The sequence below is a fragment of the Centroberyx gerrardi genome, chromosome 15 (genome assembly GCF_048128805.1).
Source record: "Centroberyx gerrardi isolate f3 chromosome 15, fCenGer3.hap1.cur.20231027, whole genome shotgun sequence".
Lineage (NCBI taxonomy): Eukaryota > Metazoa > Chordata > Actinopteri > Beryciformes > Berycidae > Centroberyx > Centroberyx gerrardi.
The window spans coordinates 12,590,747-12,608,604 of NC_136011.1; the positions used below are offsets into that span (position 1 = coordinate 12,590,747).

Consider the following 17,858-nt stretch of genomic DNA (forward strand, 5'->3'; position numbering starts at 1 on the left):
TCACCTCCTCTCAAGTGACATACCTCAATGAGTCTGGCGAATTCAGTTCAGCTGACCTTATCTGACACATGACATTCTATTAGTGTTGCTGTGACCTGGCAGACATCGATACAACGTTTGAAAATGTTGGAGGGGTATTAGACACAGGTCCGGGGATGCCAGGCCCTGATGGATTCTGACACTGGAGCGGCAGAGCCACATATATTGCTTGCAGCGTCCCTGCTGTGTGGCACAGCCCTGTCCCCGGAGTAAGTGGTGAGGTTATGGATGTGTGAATGAGGGCCATGCTCTGGCCAACTATAGTAAGCCTATCTTATGCTCAGAGGATGTGTTGACCTACATTACCCCTTGTTGAACATCACTGAGTGAGTTAAAAAAAGCTTTTCACACCAACATATACACACATGAACTTACACGACCATGAGTATACACACACACACACCTACACACACACACACACACACACACACACACACACACACGTAACACACACACACACACACACACATACACGTGCACGCGCTCAGTGAGGGTGCAGCCAGTGAACAATGTGCGATCAAAAGCATGGCCCTCTCAGAGTCTTGCCCCCTGTATGCGTCCCTGTAATTAATTGGCCAATTAATGTGTGTTTATTCTGGACACCCATGGATGTAGCCGTACTGGGGCTCCCTGGGAAAGACGGGAGTCAGACAGATAAATCAAAGCTCTGTGCATCTGTCCTCGCATGTGCCAAACACTTCCCCCTGTAACCCTCCTCTTTCCCAACTGGGCCCAAATGTGAGACCTTTCCATAGCCAATCAGGTCAAATCTTTGTTTCATCCTTTCTCCCAATGCACATGACATTGACAAGATTAATTGCTCTGTGCGATGTGCAAACGTGTTACTTCCTGGTGTAATACAGGTGTCAAAAGCACGTCTCTTTGACTTCTTCAAAATGAATTTGGACAGCGATAGGGGATAGAGATAGTAACCTATGCCATTTTGTTTAACAAAGGGTTAACAAATCCTCCCCCTGCTAGTAAAATGGCACACGGTGTAAATCTTGCCATAAAATCTCAGCTGTGAGCCCTGCTGACCTGTAAATTCTTCTCTTGGTGTTACTCTGCCATTGAGCTTCATCGGGTCAGGCCAAAACTGTAACTACAAATCTGCATCACGCTACTGTATTTAAGCACTGCTTTAAAGACATAGATCATCCATATGAACACCAACTGTGTCGTACCGGTTGGGCCAGAAATATGCCTTTGCGGTTGTTTTATAGGTGCTATTTGTGTGTTTGTAGTTTTATAGGTTGTTTAGAGTTACAGAATTTAGAATATAGATCTATCTATCACTGCATTATGCTATACTGTTCACATATGTAAATATGCCTATATTTCATAACATACTGTAAGGTGACTGATGCTACAGATGCTAGATTTTTTTTCAACAATATAATGCTGTTAAATATGGGAGCCTCACTTTTGCCTCAATTTTGTGTTTTCACTTGGTCAGAATTTGTAAATTCTCCAGCTTTAATATATGCTGGTAGACTGGTAAGTTATACATCAATGTGGAGGCAAAATCCGATTGAAAGCAGCTCACAAGCACTATTGAACATTGTGCTGATTATTCTTACCTCAACTGATGCTAATTTTAAATATATATCCTGAACAGAAATTAAAAACTTATCCAGGCTTTAACAGGCTTTATCCAGCTTTAACAACAATCTGGACCTTTCCAGAAAATGCACCTATTGTAAATTTATAGTCATGAATGTTGGATGTCGCTACACTGTATATTGAGCAGGCCAGCAAAAAGCATCGCTCCAATCAAATAACTGTTGTAATTCTATACATGCACTGTATCACCCAAATCAGCTGCAGCCTCCCATGGAGAACTTCTGGCAGGAAGGCTGGTATTCTCACTGGGGACTCGTTACTTAATAATCTCGCCCTGCAGGTGCTCTGGTAGAGGTCAACAGTCTGTTACAGTCGCATCGCTGTTCACGTCTGCCTCCACCTATGGAGCACAGAAACCACTGCCAAATGTTCCACTCCCCACAAACCAAGCCATAACTCCTTCCCTGTCACTGTCAGTGCCTGCTTCGGTCTCTCTGCAGACACACTGTCTGATCCAAATGAACCCGAGCCAAGTCCATTAGATATAATATGAATATTATATATACTGTGCTGGCTCGATTATCCCAAAACAACATTTGTTTAGTCCTAGGGAGGAGAAGCATCTAAATTCCAGTAACAGCATGCATTTGGTTTTCAGAGCATGGCAGATTTTTCAAGCCAAATTAGGTTAAATGACAAAAGCTATTAACTGTGCAATGAGAATACATAGATTTTGCTTTAAAGTAGATGAATACTATTGTACCTAATATGACACTAATGTTTTGACCTTACTGCACCTGCATAATGCCATCCGTTGGAGGGTATCAGTAGGATATATTGGTGGAAAGGATTCCTCCCTCCATGCTGACACACACACACACACACACACACACACACACACACACACACACACACATGTGCCTTGTGCCGAGAGAAAATGACCAACAATTTGGTAGGAAAGAGAGGGGTATCAGAGGAATGATTACATACTTGTTTCCTGGGCTGGGAAGGAAACATTCGACCAACAGTTTTGGATCCATCAGGCAACCTTTGAGACATTTGTCGGTGGAAGGGTGAAGGAGGAAGATATGGAAAAAATATGGCTGTGTTTTTTGGTTAGGGGCTTATAGACAGCTGTCCCGGTCATTCAGCAAAGGCCATGAACAGAAAAATGTAAACACTGCTATCACTTCCCAAAGACAGCAATTACCTCTCTCTTCTTTGGTAATCGGGATCAGTCCATTTGCCAAACACAGGCAAGAGAGATGATCTTCTCTATTGTTTTGACAGATTATATCCACGCTGCTGTATGATGGCCAGGCAGCTGCTGTAGACATCAGTCACATTGTTTCAAATTTTTGTACAAGTGAAAAACTGAAAAGTGTGTCTGTTCTTTAGTGGGTGCACTGCAATTACTGAAATGCAGCGCTGCATAATAAGCGGGCATTGATCTGAGACTCTGTGCTATCACATGGCCTGAAGTGCTGATAGCTGATGGACATGATATGACAGCAGTTGAAGTTTCGAGATACAGGCTCATATTCTTTTACAAATAAACATCTCTCCCAAACAGCTGGAAGAAGATTCTCCTTACTGAGAAAATGATTTCCACCCCAACAACCAACAACTGGACATCGTGTTTACACAGAAGTTAGACTCTGGTTTCATCCCACTTCCTGCATGAGGATCGCATGTCTAAGCACTCTCATGCGCTCACTGATATCTCCTTGCAGTGAAATAAAAGATACACTAACATGACACTCCGTGCTTACTATGTCCAGCGCCAGAGGTCAGATACATATACATTAATGCCACTTCTAAAGGCACATTACGTGATTGGCAGTTATACTGAAATATGTAAAATCCAACTATTAAAAGGTCTATGTGGAAAACTTGTAAGTTAAACAATTTCCAATCATTTATAATTACTATAATAATAAACTGAACAATAGCTGTAGGAACACAGCGAGTTGGGAGCATATAATTAATGTTCTGTTGTACACTTACACTGTAATTAGCCACCATGGTGGGTCTAATGCATAAAGGGCTGGAAAGGGAACAGGTTCAATATAGGATGAATAACTTGTCAGTAATATGTAAGTCCCGTCATAGCCCAGAGCTGCACTCTGCAATGTTTTATCAATAGCCAATAGTATGAATTTATTCTTTTACCAGTATTGATAGGCACATGAGCCTATTTAGTGAGAAAAAGGATTCTTCTCAGGTTAAACGCCTCCCTCTCAGTGGCTTGCTATTCATGCTGTTGTTGACCGGCTAATGTAACTGACTAGCAACAGTCTATGGGCCTTTTGACCTTTATTGTAACTTTTGTCCTCTGTTATCTGCTTGACATATAAGGCAGCCATCTCATGTGACGCAGGGTCATCCACCCACATACCCAGCTAAGGTACAAGGACAAATATTTCTATGAGAAACAGGAGCCAATTTAGAGGAGAGAGATACTGGAGGCAATCGGAGGGCAGTCAATCAGAATGTCACCTCTTTCCTCGTGATACATCCTTTATGGCGTCAAAGATTATAGAAAACTCTCCAAATCATGTACAGTAAATGAGGCATGCATGCACAGCGCTGTGCCGCAACTCAACACATACCAATCCACAATATATGTCAACTGTAGCAACTAGTTCAATCTCGCGACCAAAATAAAAGTAATCAGTAAGAGGGTCTATGCTGCATAATTCATTTGCAGAGAACACATCCGTAGAGCAGTTGCACTGTTGTGCTTCCTCTAGGGCTTGCTGGAGTTTCATCATCTCTCCACTAGCGCAGCTATGTCTCATAAGAACAAACACTGTATGGCACATTTGTTAGAGGTATGCATTTTCCAAAGAAGTACAAGACAAAGAAAGGAATCCTTGCCACAGTAGAAGCCTTCAGCTGATTAAAGTGCATTTCAAATGCTTTGCAGTAAGTAACATTATTTACATCCTGCAAAATGCATCAAAGACAAGGGTGAATTATTTATCAAATCTGTATAGAGATAATCTATTTATTATGCTAATGTAATGGTCTCAAAACATTTAATTACAACAAATACATGCCCATACTCTGTGAAAATGTCACATAACTTCCATAGCAAACCAAGGGAATCAACATGCTATTTGCCGGTGACTTAAATTTAGCTAAGACTTATTTTTCAATACAGGTACATTTATACAGCTAATAAGGCTTAATGTGGTGTTAGGCATGGATTAAAACTCCAAGACCCACCTTGTAATGGGGGATTTCTTAAGGTGATTATTTATTAATCCACGACAACCTACTGACTTGCCCAGGGATGAACCCATGTCTGAACTGAACCCACTCAGCACCCTGTGCCAGCTACCAAAGCAGAGTTTGCTGGGAAGACTTGGCACAACATGAATAAGCCAAGCTTGCCGTGGCGTTCCTGTGTATTTTGGCTTTAAGCAAGCAGCATGCATCAACCGAGCGTAGGTTTTCACTCCTATTTTGAGCTTACATAATGACGTCAATTGGTACTTTTGCAAGGCTTTCTGTCACCAAACCCCACATCACCTTTGTGTGCATACTAGATTTTAGCATACCTCATATTCGTGGATGGGTGTCAGACAGTCTCTTTTCTGTACTGCATGTAGTCTCGGTACAGACCTAATACTTAGCTTGCAAATGACTCAACACTGAAAACTCTCAAATTCCCAGGCTGTTCCCTTCGATATGCGGGCCTTTCTCCTCCTTGTCTCCTCCTTGTCCCGTGTAGGACAGAGCCAGCCTACAATGACAACATAGAGCTTAACACATCATTACAGGGCCTGATGAATATTTTACCACACCACTGCCAGCAAGGGGGACACATCCTTTTTACTGGTGTTACCCATCTTCTTTTTTGATCTCCTGCAGTGTGCCACTGAGTCCCAAAGTCCTACTCCTTGCCTGCCATTCTGTGTCAATGCCATTCATAATGGATAAAAGCAGCAATTCACATTACTATTAATGGCAACGTGTAATGCGGGGGCCATATGTTCCCATAAGTTCTAGACATGGTTGGACCGGCCCTTACCTCCATCCTGACAAACTGAACCAGTCATCCATCAGGGTAATGAGATAAAATCAAGATTCTGCGACTGTCAGACATGGGGTTACAGAAGGGGTGGGGTGACTGCCCTTGACATCCGCTCTTGCATATGTTGCTTTATGCTTTAGAGAAGAATCAGTGCAAATGGCACCATTTACCATGTACCTCTGCTCTCTTCTCCCCACTGCAATGTCCTCCATATCTCCTTGAAGTAAATCTAAATGGCTTAGACTGGCCGTATTTTCCTCAACAATAAATTGAAGCAGACAGTGTGAGAGATGGTTTGGCTAGAATCTAAGGCCTTGTGAAAGCTTTCCACTCCTGGCTATTCCATGAAGGTTGTGGAGCGGTCTGTCTATGTCAAGATATTCTGCATCATTTGCATGGCAGCTTAGGCTCTTAGTGTAACCAGTAAGTTGTAAGCGTGGACAAGAGTTGCTAATTGGGTGAGAGTCTCTTGCTGTATCAGCTGGCCACTAGCAAGCCCCTGATAACGATACATGTCCACGTTCCTAAAATAGGCCGTGAAACTGCAGAAACACAGGATGGTCAACAACTTCCAGGCCACATGTGACTGCTAGAGCTAAGAATAAGCAGAAACCTTAGCACATTAACAGTCACCAGGAAGTCAGCCAGTCATCAAAGACAGGGTATTAATAGAGCAGGACTGTGTCTTCAGCAACAACAACAAAATGGACAGTTTAACAGTCCATCCGACACCAAATGTGCCCAAATGTGTTTTACTTGCACAATATTTGATTCTGCTCTATGGAACCAGCTAGTGCAAGGAACACTATATAGGAAACCAAGAAATCGCAACAAAAAATGGAAAACACACTGTGACTTTGCATTTCCTCGAAACCAATTATGTTGGTGTGATTGAAAGCTTCGTCAAAAAACTGTATTCCTGCAGAGAAGTGGACTCCATAATTGACGCCTTTGACACCGGGTTGTTCGGTTCCTCTCTATTTAAGTCAGGTTAGGTATAATGTAACACCTCGCTAATGAGGAGGAATGACTGTAGAGATGCAACAGCATCAAATAACTATCTGCTGTAGCTTCTGAGCTCACTATTTCTGACCATGAATACTTGCAACGAAAATGTATTCTGTTAGCTCATGCAGTGTGTGAAAAGCTCCATTGAGAAATAACACAACCGATGATAGGTTATAAATTGTTAATGCTATTGGAACTAGTTTTGAGTTTAAATATATTCACATGCAGAAGGGTAGAATGCTTGAGATACTTGTGTCCAGATGTCTAGAGTATTGTGCATCATCCCAGTTCTTCCTTAATCTGAAAAGAACATTTGCTTGACCTACTTATGGTTGCTCTACAGCTCAACTCGCTATATATTTTATATTTTGCTACAGTGGAGCCAAATTTGTCTTGTAACCATGCTCTGTAAGAAAAACAGGTATATTCATTCGTCTGAAGAGATTATTCCTTTGACTGCTGTGACAGAGGCATAGGACATGAGCAGCAAGTCTATGAAGACCCACCAGCAAAAGAAAGGACACGTTCTCCACCTGTCTTTGAAGACTGCCTTTCAGCTGCGATGTCAAGAAACAACAACATTCTTCCTGCGGGTCATCTCTCAGCCAGTCATTACAAACAGTAAAACACTTTTTTTTCCAAAGTGAATTAAAAGTCCTCATCCTCTTAGCAATAGCCATTAAGATGTAATCCATTAGAATTTCTCATAACCACTCATAACGATTGAGATTTATTGCTCTGTAGCTTTGTAGTGAAGCTGTCCTGAATGTAAAATATCAAATGCACGCTTTCAACTGATGTTGTTACAGTCAGAGGTGACAAATCTAAATGTGGTGTAATGTTTCAGTTGATTCAGTCATGGGCATTGTCTTTTGCCCCCAATGTAGTTAGCCTTTTAGGAAACTGAATCCTGTCTACCATAGTCACCCAGTGGGACTCACCACGTGTGCTGCCAGTCATACTGTGTGTGTGTGACCCCTTGACCATGGAGCCCATTTATTAATTGTCATACAACCAGCCTCCCTCCCCTTCCCTCTTTCCAAGCCCACAGCGATCCCTTTGCCACAAACCGTCTCCGCCCCCCCACCACCATCGGCCCCTCAGCTGCTGTTTGGCTTCCCCCAGGCCAGGTCCTCTCAGCCGGGACGAGCCCCGGCCAGGCCACACAGCTAGTGGACTGTTTCTGTTTACTCACCCTTTTGCCCTCTTTGCCTGGTTCCCCTGGTTGACCTGGTATCCCAGCCAATCCCTAGGGAAATGGACATGTATCACAGTGAATGAGGCGTTAGATTCATGGGCATTTGGCAATGTAGAAAGAGTTTACAGCTTGCTGCTTGTAAAACTGGTGCAGACAGATGTTTGTGTCACATGCTCTCAGCAGACCAGTGGATAACTAGTGGGCTTATTTGCAGATGGGAAACAACACATCTACTCGGTTAAATGTATTTGAATAAAATAAAAAATGATTAAACTGAAAATCACAAGGATTTCTCTACCGTCCTCAATTAGCAACTTTAGTTGATCAGAGCTTCATTCCATTATTCTATGCAGTGTCTTGATAATGACCTATTAGCAAGTTGTTCAATCAAGTTGTATGCTGAGTCATGACTTTGGTTTGAGGTTCTTTGTGCAAGAATATGTTAATGGCACTTCAGTAATGACTTGTTCAGCTGATAATAGATGTTCTTGAGGACATATTTTTTGCATTTCATCCAACGTGAAACATAGATGATAATGAAATCCTGTAGTTTAATTAAAGTGGTGTTTAATTGGTTACCTTCTCTCCTCTGTCACCAGGGGGACCCTGAGGGTGGCAAATAGAAATGTTCAAAATATTTACATGAATACTTACAAAAGAAAAGCGCGAACTCAAATGTGTGATATAAAGGTGTGATATAAAGGTGTGATATTTTCAGTGAAAACAGTACAACGTTAATTAATTAATTAATTAAAAAGTACCTGATCTCCCTTGAGACATTCTTTGTCAACCTAAGAAACAAAATCCCCCAAAACAATTGTTATCTCAGTCAGTATGAAAACACAAATATAAATTGTCATACAGTATACCAAACCAAATCGGCCAGTTATAAGCAGGCAACACAATTGGCCATGAGGTAATTATCCTTGGCCTGATGACCCTATGAGAAGTTAGGGCACGGTTATTACAACTCCCCAGACACCCTGCTGGCCGCTGTCAGGAAAGGGCAGACAGAGTCGTCTATCCGCCGAGTCGTAGAACGGACACAAGGCCACAGACAACATCTCAGCTTTCAGATACAAGCCAAATAATTGGTGTCCCCTTTCAATTGGCATCCAAAAGTCAAACGCTGTTGACTTTTCTTGGAAACAGCTGCAGAAATAGACATTCATAACATATGTGCTTAACGCGAGTCAGAGGTCTCATGCAAAGTTAAAAAGGAAAAAAAAAAAAATCTGATTATTTAACGAGAAGAATGACAGCCTTAAGATATTTGCAGCAATGTGACAGCTCTGATCTGTGACACCCTAAATAAAACATGCCTCAATCTCACAGTGGTGTTTTAGCTAATAAATCAATTTTTCATGTACAGTGGTACATCATTTGCTGGCTTGTAAGCAGAGAATTTTGACCTTGGGTTACATGCAATACAATCCACATTACTTAAACAATTGCCTTCCCACATCCTATGCTCACCATCAACGCAATGTTTACTAGCGTGATGTGAGAAAAATTATTTAAAACAAAAATCCTGTTCGCTAGTCAGGGAAAGATGTCTGGTATTTTGCTTGTCCTTATAAATGTAAAATTAGCATGAGTGAATAGCTAATGGATGGTGGCAGCGTTCCATGGGTATAGTAAGCACTGCGGTGACATAAAAGGGGCAGGCCAGAAGCAGTGGGACACAGTCTTTGTATCACTCCACTGCTGATAAAAACTGGCAGGCTGATCCCCTCATGATGTGTAGATAATTAGCTAACCACCCGCAGTATACTTTTAATCTCCACTACCCGTCAACTCCCCTGCTACAATGCAATGCGAGCATGTGTATGTGCGATTGCGTACACACGCGCATTCACTGTGTTGACGCTTGTGTATGCGAGCGTCTATGTGTGCATGTATCTGTTCTTGTTGGCATATCGACCTTCAGTCTGTGTGTAAGTGTGCATGGGGATGTGTACATTTGCAGGTGGTGCTCTCCCTCCCCGGGATTTGTGTTGACATGACCACAGAGAAGGCAACAAGTACACCCAGTCCAATTATAAAATCGAAATGCATAAACCATGGTGTAGCTCTAAATGCAAAAAGTCTACTGGGAGATCCACCTAGAATTCTTATTTTGACTTTGGGGGTTAGAGAAGGGAGACAGGAGGAGGGGGGAACTGGGAGATGGAAGCTCAGCTGTCTTTTCTGAGTGACCCACCAACTGTGGGTCTCACCCACATAGGACATAGCCGGCTACTACCTGTCAACCTCCACCCCCATCCCGGGACTTGGAGCTCCATTCCTCTCTGCCTGGCTGCTCATCCCCATCCTTTTTGGCCCAAGCGGGGCTGTCCATTGAGCCCTGTCTATCTGCTCCTTGCTTGACCCATTCCCAAGCGATGGTAATGTGACACGAAGACTGCTCACCTGAGTGCCTCACTTTCCATCTGTATGGGCCAGATGTTTTCACACTGTATGTAGCACCTGCACAGCCAAAAGGCTGTGATATTTACAAAGCTCAATCCGACCATTTCAGGTCACACCCACATGAGCACATCTCAGCGTTCCTATTCTTTTTTGACGCGCTTTCACATAGAGAAGGTATGTAAGTATAATGTGTTATCAGTGAAATAGCATGTACTTACAGGCAGGCCTGGGGCGCCAGGCAGACCCACATCGCCCTGTGCAGGAATACGTTATTAATCAGTGAGAACTCCTAAAACTAAACAACCACATCTTAAACATACTGTATGCATTTAGAGATTAGCTGAGGCTAAATCCATACAATATATTTGACACATTTCAACACCTAGCCCAAAGGCCAGCCACAGTGTGTATGATGAAGACTGAAGGTCATGAAAAATGAGATTCACCATGCATTACAATAATATTTCAATATGTGCACTGTGTACTCCCCCCAACTCATAAAGCTTAATCATAGTAGACCATTAACTGATATTTATGTCACGAAACGAAGCCCGTCTGATGACTTTCACTCTGTCAGGCAACAGACAGGTGGGCTGGCGCTATTAAATGTGACAGGCCTTAAAATAAACACAGCCGTACAGGATCATGTAAAAGCTTTGCAGTATTAACAATGGACAGATATGATAACATCGCGTGGTGACTGTGACATACAGGCGGTCATGAAACGTTGTATAAGGAAGGAAGCAGATGTCTTTTGACACCAGCATCACTGACTGTAAGCAATGATCTCACATGTGTTTTATTGCCTCACTTGTCTTTTGTCTTTTCTGATAAAACTCACGTAGCACTCTCCAATATTTTTCTCCTGATTTTTCTCCTATTTCAGTGCATTCCCAACAGTGCTTTATAACGTGCTAAACGAGCTGAGAATCACTGGACTTTACAATTGGCAATACCCTGTTATCTGATGTAGATGAAAGAAAAGAGAGATGCTTGTAGTTCATATCCATTTTGTTGTCTAAATGAATGTCACAGCTAAAATATGCCTGCTATGGGATATTCAGGGACTCATTACTTTATGCCTCCAAATCTGCCTCCCTCTGTCAGTTTCAATACAAACAAACGTTCTCTCCACCCCCACCCCTACCCCCACCTCCCATCCGGAAAATAGGATGAAATACCCTGTGATTCTCTGTTGTCTTCACAGAAACACACAGACCTCATTATAACTTCAAGGCTGGCAGACAGTGCATTGCACCTACAATTATGCAGTGAGTTCTACCAAAAGACAACAACAAAAAAAGCCCAATAAGGGAGGAAAAATAAAAGAGAGCAGGAGATATGGCAACTAATTACAGGAAAACATTTCATCTCATACATGGCAAATAATCCCACTGTGGGATGAAAAGAACAGAAAACTTAAAAAAGACCAATATTTCCCGCATTGCAAGAAGAGTTAATCTAATTCATTTCAGTGAACAGACTATAAAAGGCTGCAGATAAGAACAAGGTTTTGCATCAAACTCCTTTGAAGCACTTTCAGCTTTTCCGACTGTCTTAAATCCCAGGCTTATCAAACCAGTCATAGCCTAAAAGACATAGCTACGTAACTTTTGGATTCCGAATTTTAACAAATCTTAATCTCTGGTATACAATGACAAGTATAACACTCTAAATGAAGAGTCCCTGTCAGCAGTTCCAAAACCAGAATGTGTTCGCATGCAGTCCACATTCTTTCTCTTCACTGTAATCCTATAAAAATTGTTTGGAGAGACCTCAAGCAAGATAAAGGGATGTTGTTGGGTGTGTGTCCATTACAAATAACAGCCATCTCCATTAATATACAAATAATATGCAAATACTAATACAGACTGTTCTCTCGCCTAGGCTGTAACTACATGTGACAGCATTGTGATCCCCAGTGGACAGTGAATAAGGTCTCGCCGATGGCTTAAAAATGATGATAGCAATAACAGTCTTCTTTAGTTGGCCGTGTTTGGAGTAGCAATCACAGCAGCACTTCAAACAGATGGGCAAACAGGTTATTGAGACTGAGATTACAGCTCATGCAAGTCAAGCAGATTCCCTGAAGTGAAGTATCTATTCTCATAAAAAATTCAAAGTATTATAGCGTAATCTTGTGCACCCCAGTATGTTAGGCAGGGTCACTCACTTTGTCTCCTTTGGGGCCAAGTGAACCAATAGGTCCTGGGTCACCTTTCAAACCCTGGGGACAAAAATTATACAACACATCACCTACTGAAATATATTTCGGTAACACTTTATAATAACCATTCTTAATAAAAGGTGAATTTATCATTATTTAACATTAGTTACGTGTTATTTTATTGTTAACTATCAAGTTATTACAAATTATTCTAAATAAAAAAATTGGTGTTTTAACAGTTTACTAAGGATTAGAAAATGCTACAAATAATGTTATTTGAACATTAATTAACAGTTTAGCATTCATATATTGTATCGTAACTGGTAAGAGATGATAACAATGGCTTTCTGATTATGTTAATTGACCATTTATTGACACATTAAGGGGGCGGCACGGTGACTCTGTGGTTATCATTCCAACTGTCTGTGTGGAGTTTGCATGTTCTCGTGGGTGCCTGGGTTTCCTCCAGCTGCTGCAGTTTCCTCCCACAGTCCAAAGACCTGCAAGTCAGGTGAACTGAGACTCTAAATTGCCCATAGGTGTGAATGTGAGCGCGAATGTGTTTGTCTATTGACGTTTTCCAAATAATTTATTATCCAACTACTAGGTATAACTAGAAGGGCACTCGGAGAGCGCAGACCTCCGCCAAGGTTCGTGCTATTATTGCTTGTTCGTGAGTCGGATCCGGATCCACTCCAAAATTTAATGGGTTGTTCTTTGGCCCATGCTACACCCTTCCATGAAGTTTCATGAAAATCGTGCCAGTAGTTTTTCCGTAATACAGACAAGCAAACAAACGGCACCGAAAACATAACCTCCTTGGCGGAGGTAATAAATGGTTAATTAAAGCAATCAGAAGACCATTGTTATCATCTCTTACCTGTTATGATACAAATGATAAACTTTTTTTATTACATTAATGATCAAACAACATTATTTATAGCATTTACTAATGCTTAGTAAACTGTTAAAAGACAAAAATAGTTGTTACTTATTTGACAGTTACCAATAAAATAATATGTAACTAATGTTATGTAATCAGAAATTCACCATTTATCAAGGACTATTATTATAAAGTGTTAGTTATATATATTTTCAGTTCGAATAATGGGGAATGTTTAAATTGTTGAAATAATATAATTTCCCAGCGTCTGTAATGCCAGTATGTTATTTCAGGACAAAGTCCCCAGTACACTCAGTCACTCAGTAGACCAGTATCTCATGCAGGCGTCAGATTCTCATACCTGTCACTGCTAGTCTATGTGGATAGACAAGATAGTGTCAATTGCCACACACTATAAATCATGCGACAATATTCTGTTGGGGCAGGATACACAATCAGCTGATTACACTGTGTCTAGCCCCATGCCCATGCCTCTCCGTTTCCCCTCACCCGCCTTAGTTTCATCAAGGACTGCCACTGTCATTGCCTTTGAGCCTGAAGCGGAGGACTTGGGGGTGGGATTGAACCGCACAAGCTTGGGGCAAAGTCAAGCCTCTCGGTGGTGAAATGTGAAAGAGGAGGGACAGCTGAGATAAAGACTGGGGATAAATGACTACACCACTGATAGCTGATGAATGAGGCTTGACACATATTGACAGGCTAAATTTGCAGCAAGCCTTGTTGGGAGTGACACATTTGGGCCAGCAGCAACAACTCTTTGAAATAGGTTAGGGGGAAACAGGAAAGATGGGGAGTGTGGATGGTCTATAAAATGGCTCAGAAATACAATCATTTGTCACGGTTAAATATAGAGTTTAAAAGGCTATTAATAGTGAATTATATCTGCAGAAGATGATTACCTACCCTTATCACATTAAGACTGGCTCCGCCAGAGACGTGACTAATTCGTTGCCTATTCTCTGCAAGCCTCCTCTGAAACATTACCATTCAGAAAACACACTGGCTATGACAATACTGCTATAGAGCAAGTAAGCATGTATTTAAGTTGCAGCGCTCTATGTGACATGATTTTATCAGAATTTATCCCATTATGTGGACCTTGTCCTCCACACACTGTCAATAATAGGGCCGCTGACTCATAGCTGCACACAAGAGCCCATTTCTTTATTTAAATCGACAGCCTAACTACTTTGCTAGGGCAATCTGACTCATGGGCTTTCAGAAGCAAATTTCCTGAATTATTGGCAGAGCAGTGCCAAAAATGAAGGAGCATCAGAAGCATCAGAGGACATGGTTCATCTGATAACAAGGACATAAACAACTCCAGGTTCTGACTATTACGGAAGCGTATTGCATTCATCTTGAAAAAGAAATTTGGCCAGGTTTTCTTGTAATAATGAGATCTTTTCTCGTTATTATCAGAAAAAGGATCTCATTATATCAACATGTTTTCTTGCTATTGCAATCTTTCCCAGTCTTTATCAGATATTTCCGTGTTATTTTGAGGAAAGCACCGCAAGTCTGAAGATGGTTTCTGATTCACAGTGTCTTATTTGCGAGTTAAGAGAAAATTTAAGGGGAAACCTAAATCTATTTCTAACACCATACATGTCATTTTCACTTCAGCTATGTAGAATGACAAATTTTAAATTATGTTATATATCAATAACTATGACATACAGTATGTACTCACTATAATCTTATATGTGTTTTCAGTCAATAATTCTAATTATTTGGGCCACTGATACAAAAGATTTATAACACAGGACTTCTTTCATATTGGTGGCTAAAAATGATTTAACCCTGGATTTGATGTCACAGATTTGCAATTGCGAGCACAAAAGTATGGCACCATTTTAACAGTGCTGAAGTGTTAATGAGTGAATAAGAATCCAGGTTTTCAGCTGTTCAGAACAGCATGAAATCTGCATTGGGTCAGGCCCAAGTCAATTTCCTCAGAGAGTCGATATCCCCTTTGACCCAAAAGTGTTGTTCAGAGCTGTAAGGGTTGTAGTTGGCCTGGCCCATTTTGAAAAGCCTCTCTCAATTTGCTCACAGCACCATTTTTGGCCCCTGATTTGAGATAGAAAACCTTACCGGGCCAGGCAGGAACCAATTCTCTCTAGCAGTGCTTGAGTCTCCCTTTATAGGACATCTGTCAAATTGGTGGTCCAAAATGATTTAGCTCTTGATATGATGTCACAAACTTGCAACCAAGGGCACAACAGATTGGTATTATTTCAACATGACACCGTATTGGAAATTTTTCACATATTGGACCACAACTTCCACGTCAGAATCCCTTTGGGCCAAGCCAAAAACAATTTGTTTTGAAAATATATGAGCTGGTAGTTATAAATCAGTTGTTGCATCAGCAGCCCAAATAATTTAACCCATTGAATTCTGACCTGAAAACACAGATAAGGTTATGGTGACTACCTCGGTCAGTTATCTAACATCATTTGACTGAATGATGTTAAAATATGTTATTCTACATACTGTAGGTGATGTGAAAAATCTTCTATTGACATGTTTACTGACATGTTTTATGGGGTTAAAAATGGATTTGAGTTTCTCCTTGAATTTTTCCTTAACTTGGACATAAGAAGCTGCGATCCTTTTCTCATAACAAGAAAAGATCACATAATAATGAGAAAATATCTCATAATAACAAGAAAAGATCTCATAATTATGAGAAAAGATCTTGTAATCGTGAGAGAACCTTGTGATTTCTTTTCCCAGATGAAGGCCGTATGCTTCCTTCGACTATTGTGGTGGAATATTTATGATTGATTTCCATTCAACAAGACTCATTTGGTATAATTCAGTGGGTGAAAGCAAGTGCTGTTTGCAATCTGAAGGCTAAATTGGTAATTGGTAAACAAATGTTTGGATTTAATTCATTATGGTAAAGTAGCTTGGATGTAGCTGTTACATCTCTCTAACAAGGGGCTCAAGGACATAAACTAAACTGCATTCTGTAAAGTCCAAAACCATTAAAGTGACAATCAAACTTTATAAGGCAACAGGACAGAAATGTGATCTCTTGTTAAGTTTTATATCTTCCTGATCAATTATTGTAAAGTAAAATAAAGTCAAACATCATGGTGTAGGTCATTATGATTATACAACACTTTCCAACATGGTCTTAGTATAAGAAATTTATATCAAATAATAATAGTAATATAAAGAGAATGAAGTGAAAAGTTAGCTTTGGTCAAAATGCACAAAAGTCAGGAAATTCCATAAATCAACAATAAACTCAGCTGGTTCTGTATCACATTGTTCCTGAACAATGCTTCAACAAACACTGAAGCTACAGTATGTCTTCTGTAGTTCTGTAGTACGATTACTGCATACTAAAGCTGGTGCTTTGGAAATGTTCTGTTTTTGGTATTCAGCATAGAGGCACCAACTTCTGTTAGTCAAAAGATACTTTTCTTCAGCATGACTGAAATAATACAGAGGGGCCAAGTAAGAGAGACTACAGATTCATGTCTCTCCCTTCTCCCAATATCCACTTATATATTGTATATACTTTATAATATACTATGTATAACTACTATATATACTGTATAATATTGACTTTCCCAATCAGCAAAATATTTGAGTATAAAAGCAAAACTAAATGTTTACATCAGTTAGTGCAGAACAAATAAAACATGTATTCATTACTATACCATCAGAAAACAATGATGTAAACCACTTTGGTGTGGCAGAGAGTGTCACTGTGGTTTACTCGAATAGTAAAATGGTTAAACTATCATTTTATCTAGCCAGATAACAGTCCTCAAAATATAATGTATAATAATCTGATATATAATGATCATAAGATTATTAGATCACTTTGATATTAGATATTTTGCATCAGCCATTCTGATCACAGTTGTATCCCATGTAAGAGATACCTTGTAAGAAGGAAAATAAAGCAAGTGTCAATCCCTCCCTAGTTATTGCTCAAAAAATTGTTCTGGGAAGATGTCAGCATTTTGTAACGTTAGCATTACGGTTTCTAAATGTATTTTCAAGGGGCAAAGTCATCTACTTTCTGTAAAATACTGATGTGGTATTCAAAAGCCACAGAAAAAAACCACAGAAAACCACAGAAAAAACAAACCCCCCAAAAGGTAGCTCAACAAATTGACCAACAAACAGTCTACAGGATAGTGGTAATTTAACAGTCCAAGCAATAGAGTGGAGCTGACTGAATGAAAGTTTAAAACTACAGCAATTGTAGCAATTATAAAGTCGATTGGAACTACATAAGGGGTCCATAAAATCTTAATGGCTGAAGGTAGATGTTCCCAAACTGGGTTTTAGGGAGTTCTGCTTGCAAGTCTATCTGTGAAATGGCCTGAAAATTGCTTTTGAAACAACAGAGATATTGATCTACTACACCATTTTCAGTGTTTGCTGCTTTCAACTGACCAACACTAAAATATTCTGTTATGATGTATGCTGATGATCTTCAAGAAGGCCCCCCTCCCTCTCAAGTTGGAAGCGTCTAATGACCCCTTTAGGGAGA

General features: G+C 40.5%; 1 long non-coding RNA gene across 1 annotated transcript in view; it reads right to left on the bottom strand.

Moving 5' to 3' along the window:
* Nucleotides 1-12,489, bottom strand: part of LOC144542346 (uncharacterized) — a 36,149-nt gene extending 23,660 nt beyond the window's left edge. Inside the window, exons 1-5 of the long non-coding RNA XR_013507198.1 lie at nucleotides 12,436-12,489; nucleotides 10,481-10,516; nucleotides 8,612-8,641; nucleotides 8,430-8,456; nucleotides 7,848-7,901 (exon numbers count right to left, since the gene is read on the bottom strand). This is a non-coding gene — a long non-coding RNA (uncharacterized LOC144542346). The remainder of the gene's footprint in view (nucleotides 1-7,847; nucleotides 7,902-8,429; nucleotides 8,457-8,611; nucleotides 8,642-10,480; nucleotides 10,517-12,435) is intronic.
* Between the last annotated feature and the right edge of the window lie 5,369 nt (nucleotides 12,490-17,858).